Below are 8,004 nucleotides of genomic sequence, written 5' to 3'. Positions count from 1 at the left end.
AATAGCACTTCCCCTATTGTATTACAATCTAAAAGCTATGTGTATTGACAGAAAAATCCTTTCATCAATTACATCATCTAACATCCTTGGTCGATTACTAGTCAAGTTAGTCAATAGGATTTATCATATTGCAGGAAATAAATAATCTCACCCCTTTTCCTTTTTTTTTTTTTTTTTTTTTTATAAATTCATCCCCTTTCTCACTAATAGGTTACAATAGCTTATCTTGGAAAAAAGAAAACTCCTTGTTATGGTGAACTAGTTGAATGCTTCAGCTGAGGATTGGTTTACACAGAAATAATCAACTTTGTTGTCCCAGATTATGAAAAGCAGATTGCAGATCATCACCAAGCAACCAGAACAAAGTCAAGCATAGTTCAACTGCCATAATTGAAGAGTGCTTGTGATGAATTCTAACAACATGCAAGCACACCTTAGTAAGCCATCCATTCGATTGGCACAAAATTGCGTAAGTCCCAACATAAGCAGATGAAGAATAAGCTCAGCCAACTAATGTCCATGAGAATCATCCATTGCTGTAAGTCAAACTAATGTCAGAAATTTGGAGGCAAAAGGATATGAGGATCAAGATGCATTTCATTTATTCAACAAAAAATTATGCGTCAGATTAGAAAAAAAAAAAAAAAAAAAGAGATCCTATTTTAGACAAGTAACATTAAGTGTTTATAATAATCCCCCAATATAGATTATCTATTATGATTGTCTGCAAGCTAAATCATTTTGATTGACAAACTTCTTTTGTACGACAATATGTATGCTGAGACCACTTCAGGTTGCCCTGACTCAAGTCTACTAATAACTTGCAACATTTACTGTTTTTATTACTTCCTACCTGACTTGTTTCAAGTCTTCTAAAAATTTGAGAGCTCCCATCACATATAGCATAAAAAAAATTAGGGACTTTATAATATACATGGGTGTGCCTCGGTTTATCTGTGGAGTTTATATGTGGAGTTAAGATGCGAATCCAGAAATTTGCCGCTATAGTCAAGTGGTCAAGAAAACTCTACCCTACATAGCTGCACAAAAATAACATGATGAATACTAAAGAAATAATAGTAGTGATTATTCTCAACAAAATAACATCACTATGACTACCTGCTTCCACCCAAAATTGAGGAAATTTACTACCTCCTTAGCTGCTGTAGAAAGGGTAATTTTTGTACCTAATTGAACAATTAGGAAATAAAATCCCACTGCTAATTTTCTCATTGCAGCAATTGCACCAAAACGCAATGTTCAAGTTAAACTAAACAGATGCAACCTATCAGCTAGAATGAACTGTAGCATTTTATGCATATATGACAATCCTTGCAAGTGAAATTATGTTAAATGAATCATATGTTATCTGAATTTTTCTAAGCTCATTTTCTTAACATACTCTTGAAGGACTAAATATTCCTGCAGAAATATTAACTTTTCATATATAGCCAACATTTGATTAATAACACAATCACCAATGCCATCTAGAACAATTAGAAAGATCTAATACTAACTTAAACAAATTGTAGTAAGTTAAAATTTTAAATAAGAGTATAGTTAAGCACATAGGTAGCATTAAACCTCTCCTGAGCAACAGCTTCCTTTGGCAACATGTAAGTATAGTAATAATATGAAATTGCAATCATAGTTCCATTTATCTTATACAAAATACAGAAGCATAAATATCAAACTGAAAATAAATTCTTACTGGTGTATCTCAAAGAAAACAAACCTTTCTCATTGAAGAAAGTGAAATAGTTTGGTTACCATGATCTTGTAATAACATACACCCTATGATTTTATACATGTTTTCAGGCTCTAACCTCTCAGTTCTATTGTATACAAAATTTATACTATGTAAAATACTAAAATCCAGTTCAAAATATTCTCAATTCTACAAATGTAATGGCAGGTAATATTAGGTGAATAATATTGTTAAGTAAATATTAATATAGTCATAAAAGGAAGTCTAGACAGCCAAATGGAAGAGAAGCTGGAAACTTATAACTTCACAAAAGAGAAATATCAAATGAGGAATAAAAATACATACATCATTTTTTTTTATTCAGCATAGAAGAGAATATGATATTGACTTTAAATATCAAATTAGAAAGGCAAAAATAAATAAGTAGCCAGTTTGAAATGCATCAAATATATATGCTTTTCTAAAATAATCAAAGAAACCAAACAGATAGGAAAGACACACAAAATACAAAGATAATGAATATTTATTCTCTGAGCTTTGTTCTTTTGCTCTTCAAAGCTCTTATATTAGAAATTTTTTAAGCAACACGGAGAGGGATAATCCAATCTTCAAGAACACATAGCAACTCCTCGATTAATCTATAGTCACTGGATCCTTTAGAAAACATCAATGAAACCATTTCAGATTCTACTTTTATTTCATGGAAACTATAAATCATTCTAATAAAGAACAGCAATTCAAAATTAACAAACTCAAACATAATCAAATAACAAAACAAAATTGAATAAAAATCAAACATAAAACAAAGATAGAGAAGATAAGAAAAATCATTCAGAAAATGATACTAACCACCACCGATCAATCATAACGCATGTAGATTTCCTGTAAAATTAAAATAATCCAGGAAAAGGAAATATCATAGTTATTCCTATCAAAATCCAAATAACATATCACAGTTATTTCTATCAAAACCCAAATAACCAAACGGAGAAGAACCCTAAATTAGTAATTAACTGGAAGAGAAAAAAGAGATTTTACAAAGACGAGAGGAGAAGAGGAATAATTAGGATCGGGGAAGAAGAACTTTTTGTTATCCAAATGGAGATTAGAAATAGAACTCAATATTTATATAGAGATCAGAAATGAAAACCAAACCAAAGTTGGACGATTATGTCCTCTTTCAACTCGTGTGAAAGAGTTTTTGAATTCCGCATAGAATAAGGTAATTTGCAATAAAGAGTATAAGTTGTATGCAATAAGTTTAAAGAGATCAGACCACATCTGCCCAGATTAAAAATTGGGAACAAACTAAACTCTAAAAATTTTTACTGCCTGCAAAACCTATACATACAACTCTCGAGAATTATTTTAATCATAATTCATAAAGATTGTGATTGCAAAACCAAAAATAGTCTTTCAATCAGAAGTACATGATGTGTAGGTATATGTGCAATGAAATCATATGCTTCAAAAAAGAAATAGCTGATTTTGGCTCTTTAGCTCTACCTATGAACTATCCAATAATTGGTGATGACAATAATTCTTAGCCGTGACAGGGCAAATTCGCAAGTGTATAAAATCGCAAACAAGTAATAAAGAGTGAATAAAGTATCGTCCCACGAAGATTATATACCAAGTACTAAAATTGTGTTAATCTATTATTATTTAAATGACAATAAGGGGAATAACTCAAAATAAAAAAATAAAATAAGCGATGAAAGAGAACGCAAGCAAGTAATTGTTGAAAAGAAATCAAGGTTTAAAGGTTACGAGGGATTTTGACTTCACTTAATTCTATCCAGTTTATCCTTTTAGTTTGACAATCAATTTTAATTATTCAAGAAGGAGAAATAACCTTATACTCGCTAATAAGCTCTTTCGATATTTTATTAGCTATTTTAACCCAATTCAATTACCCATCTCTCAATGGCATAACCAAACATAGATTAAATCATTAAGTTCTTGTGATTATTCAGGAATCCACAAATTAAGGGCTTTAATTTTATGAAACCTCACACGAGTCAAACCATCTAGCTCTCGCGTCAAGTTGTTATTCTCATGAAATTTATTACCCTGTTCATATCAAAAACCCTTCCTTGATAGTGATTAATGAAATAAATCAATCTAGGCGAGAAACTCTGTCTTGAAGCATTAAGAACAATAATAAATTTTACTTGAATAAAGAAAATCAAATCTAATATTATAAACTGGAGTTGAATTTAAGCTACATCACATTCCTAGTAAAAAGATTTAGTTCGATATAGTAAATAAATTAAACTCAATTCAACTTGTAAATAATCCCATAATAAATAATAAATAAGAAGAGAGTTTAGAAATAAAAACTAGTCAATGATTGGCTTGAGTGGCTTCCTTGAATCTTGACGACAACTTGAATACTTGAAGTCTTAAAGAGAGAGAAACTAAATAGACTAGGGAATAATAGAACAAAAGATTGAATATACAATGAATAGCATAGACAATGGATCATCTCTCTCTTTATATGGACTTTCTAGAATATATTTGAATTCGAGTAGGAAACTAGCTAGCCTAATTACGAAGAAATATTATTTGAGTAGAAATTTTGATTTTATGTTGTATTTCTTTCCAATTAGGAGTATTCTTTGACCAAATAAGGCTGGAACTTAAACAAGGTAAGTCTTATATTATTCTCATATAACTCTATGCACAAGACACGCCGAAGCTTCAAATCTACACGGGCTAAATAATGAAATTTGGTCCACTTGAATTTTCAGCTTTCTTAGAGACACGGCCGTGGCATCTGACATGGCCAGGCCATGTACTTTACTGAGTTTGGCCATGTTGAGCTTTTATCTCCATTTTTCAGCTCCAACCTTCCTTGATGCAAATTTTGGCTATTTTCCTGCTAAAGACCCTTCAAATCAAGCTTATAAAGAATCAAGGAAACTTAATTAAAAACATAAATAAATCTAACAAAAACTAATTAAAGTAATTAAAAACACTAAAGATCCTAATAGAAACTATATTAAAAATAGTATAAAAATAAGACCTATCAACTTGCATTTATTTTCAGTCGACACTCGTGTTCAATTCGCTTGTGCTATTACAAACTCCGTTGAAGCCCTTCTCAAATTTGAATACTAACGCATCTCTGCCCATCTCATATAACACCCTGATTTCTGGAGCTGTGAGTGATAACTTGATAGATTCATAATTAGTACCAAATTAGGGTTTTGGTACTATTTTAAATCTTAAAGGGTGATTTATTAATTGATTGTGTTTGATGTGTGAATCATGCATTGCATGTAGGGTTTCCATTAATTGGATATTTGAATTGCGAAATTATGATTTCGATTTTAGATTGATTTGAATTACGTTTTGAAATTAGGGAAAAACTATTGATTTTGATTGATTTTGACTAAAGGCTTTCATTTTTTTTTTTCAAAATTTTCTCCTTCTTCTCTTTTCTCTCAAAATGACCGAAGCCTCTCTTCCAATTCTCTCTATTGATTTTCTTTGATTCTAACAAAAGACTACAAAAAAATAAGAGTGCAATTCTTGAGTATGGTTTCAATTAAAGGAGATTTAACATTCAATTGGTGTTCTTCATAAGAACAGGCTTCAAAACTAGTAGGTTTCCATAATTGATTTCTATTTACCGGTTTTAAAATCAAGTTGCATTCACGTTTATTGACCAAGTTGATTAAGAATCATCATTAGTTGCATTATTTGATTGTTATTTTTATTAATTGATTTAGAGAAGGGTGAACCTTCAAAGAGTGTGAAAGGCAAGAAAAAGGCTTAATTGGATGCAATTGAGCTTTGAATCATGCAATCAAAGGTTAGTGCTTAACATATATTTGAATGTTTTCTTTGGTTTTGCATAATTTGCAACCAAGGGTTTATATGATTAATTTGGGGGTTCTTGAATTTGATTGTATTGACTGAATTTCATGTTATGAATGTAATATATAATGTTCCTTAGTGTTTCTACTCTTATTTAGCATGTTCGAAAGTGGTTTTACAATGTTAATGTTTGATTCTTGAGAGAAAAATTGATTTGGCCTGTTTAAAGGCTTTAAAGGAGTGAAATCTCGTAACTGGAAAACCCAGATTACACCGTCATGTTGCCTAACATGCCTAAGCCGTGTAGTCTCCTGACTTATGAGACATGGCCTGCTGACACGGCCATGTCAGAGTACACGGCCTGGCCATGGACCCCCTAACTCTTACAATGCAACTGTGTATTTTTTACCTTTTAATGATGCCTAAACACCCTAAATGCATACTTAATGTATCTTTGATGTGGTTTTCTTTAGAATTTTCTAATTAAGACTAAAATCTTATATGAAAAACAAAAAGAAAATAAATAAGGTATGAGTCATGTTTAATTGATTTTAATTGGGAATTATCACTTAATTAAACTTGTTAATATGACCTAAGGGGTTAAATATAAGTTTGGATGTGGCAATTGAGTAAACTAGGATTTAGTATTGGATTATGAAATTAAATTGGGGGTTTTGGTTATTTGGTTAGGGTTTGATGAAATTGATTATTCTAATTTTCTATTAAGGTCAAATGATATGCATTGCATGACTACATGATGGAATGAACTTAGCTAGTCTACTTTATATGATAGACCGAACTTATGCTAGTCCTTAAGGGAACATTTGTTTAATCTTTCACATGTTATGAGCTCTGATACCACTAAATGTAACACCCCCTTTCTGCTCCCGTGGGACCAGGCAGGAGATGCCACATTGTTATGTTAGAGGCACAACCAAACTTACTTACTTATAGTCTAGCCAATTATTTAGTCATAATTATGAAACTATTTGGTTTATAAAGTCATTAAAGAAGCAGAAGACCCATTAACAAAATTGTAAACAAATTAGGAAAAACCTATGGCAAAACTATAAAAGTTTTCTCAAATGATAGTTTTATCAAAACTGTTAAAGCATAATTATTCCAAATTATTATATACTGAAAAATAAAATCACTCTAGGTGAAGTCTTAATCCATTTACATCGAAAGAAAATCAAGATACATTCATATTTCAAGTTTCTCAATGAAACCTCAAGCAGTTTACCACATGTGGCGCCTAGACTTAGCTCATAATCTAGGTTAGCCATACATATTCTAAGGGTCTTTGCATAACTTTCGATTGTTGAACTCATCTCACAATGCATATATAAGGATCCCGCACAACCGTGCATGGGCTCAAGCCTTAGAGTATCCCGGGCCTATACTGAAACCCCCACTTCAGGAGAGATGCTCACTATAGGCCTTCGGCCCTATAGTGTCTGTCCATAGAGCTCCTTCTCTATGGAGACATCAGCCCTTCTTGATAGAACATGATGCCCGCATCTTAGCTCACTAGGGCTCGGTCCCGCATACCGGTCCCGGGGCGGCGAAGAACATTACGCTGGGTCTCCCCTCTCATATTATTGGTCCAAACACCATCCAACATGCTATTCTCATCTCCAATAGCCTTACTTCATCCATAGGGTCACCGTGGTGTGGCACCATGGGTAGGGATGCTCGACTCACACCCCTACATTCTCCCTCACTCAAACGGATCGATGACCTCATCAATCGTGCTACACTAACTCTGTGCTTCTCATCTACCATCATCATTGTTCTCAGCTTTCTAATGAAACGGCTCTATGCATCTGCTTATCGCCCTACCTCATGAAGAACTGATGTGAAAATTTATGTAGTATTTTTGCATTACTTCTCTTCTTCTTTATTCTGCCTCTGGGACCAACCTTCTTCCACTCTGGAACTGCATGTCGTCCATCCCACCCCTCACTCTTGAACTATGAACGTATCTTGATTTTCTTTCAATATAAATGGATTAAGATTTCACCTAGAGTGATGTTATTTTTGGGTATATAATATTTTGGAATATGATTATGTTTTAACAGTTTTGATAAACCTATCATTCGAGAAAACTTTTACAATTTTGCTGTAGGTTTTTCCTAATTTGTTTTACAAGTTTGTTAATGGGTCTTCCGCTTCTTTAATGACTTTATAAACCAAACAGTTTCATAATTATGGCTAAATAACTTGATAGACTATAAGTAAGTAAGTTTGGTTGTGTCTCTAGCACAACAACATGGCATCTCCTGATTGGTCCCACGGGAACAGAAAGGGGGTGTTACATCTCAGCTTACAGAATCCAAATGGTAGAAATTCCTTTGAAAGGACTAGGAGCTCTAGCACTTACCAGGGGACTATCAAGGAAGAGGGAAGGATAATTTGTAAGCTTAAAAAGTCCAGCTAGCAACCGGAGATCAGAGAAATGGGGACGAAAA

The 8,004-nt window shown here is 32.7% G+C and overlaps 1 long non-coding RNA gene across 1 annotated transcript; it reads right to left on the bottom strand.

Annotated features, from left to right (window-relative positions):
- LOC149493232 (uncharacterized) lies at positions 1-3,028 on the bottom strand. The gene is made up of 4 exons (XR_016318516.1): positions 2,558-3,028; positions 1,120-1,187; positions 854-1,040; positions 1-536 (listed from the first exon to the last, which is right to left on the bottom strand). It is a non-coding gene; the product is annotated as an uncharacterized LOC149493232 (long non-coding RNA).
- Between the last annotated feature and the right edge of the window lie 4,976 nt (positions 3,029-8,004).

Source organism: Jatropha curcas, chromosome 10 (genome assembly GCF_041381405.1).
Source record: "Jatropha curcas cultivar XTBG-Jc1 chromosome 10, XTBG_Jcur_1.0, whole genome shotgun sequence".
NCBI lineage: Eukaryota > Viridiplantae > Streptophyta > Magnoliopsida > Malpighiales > Euphorbiaceae > Jatropha > Jatropha curcas.
The sequence above is the reverse complement of the archived record's forward strand: the minus strand, read 5'-3'. Positions and strand labels throughout refer to the sequence as shown.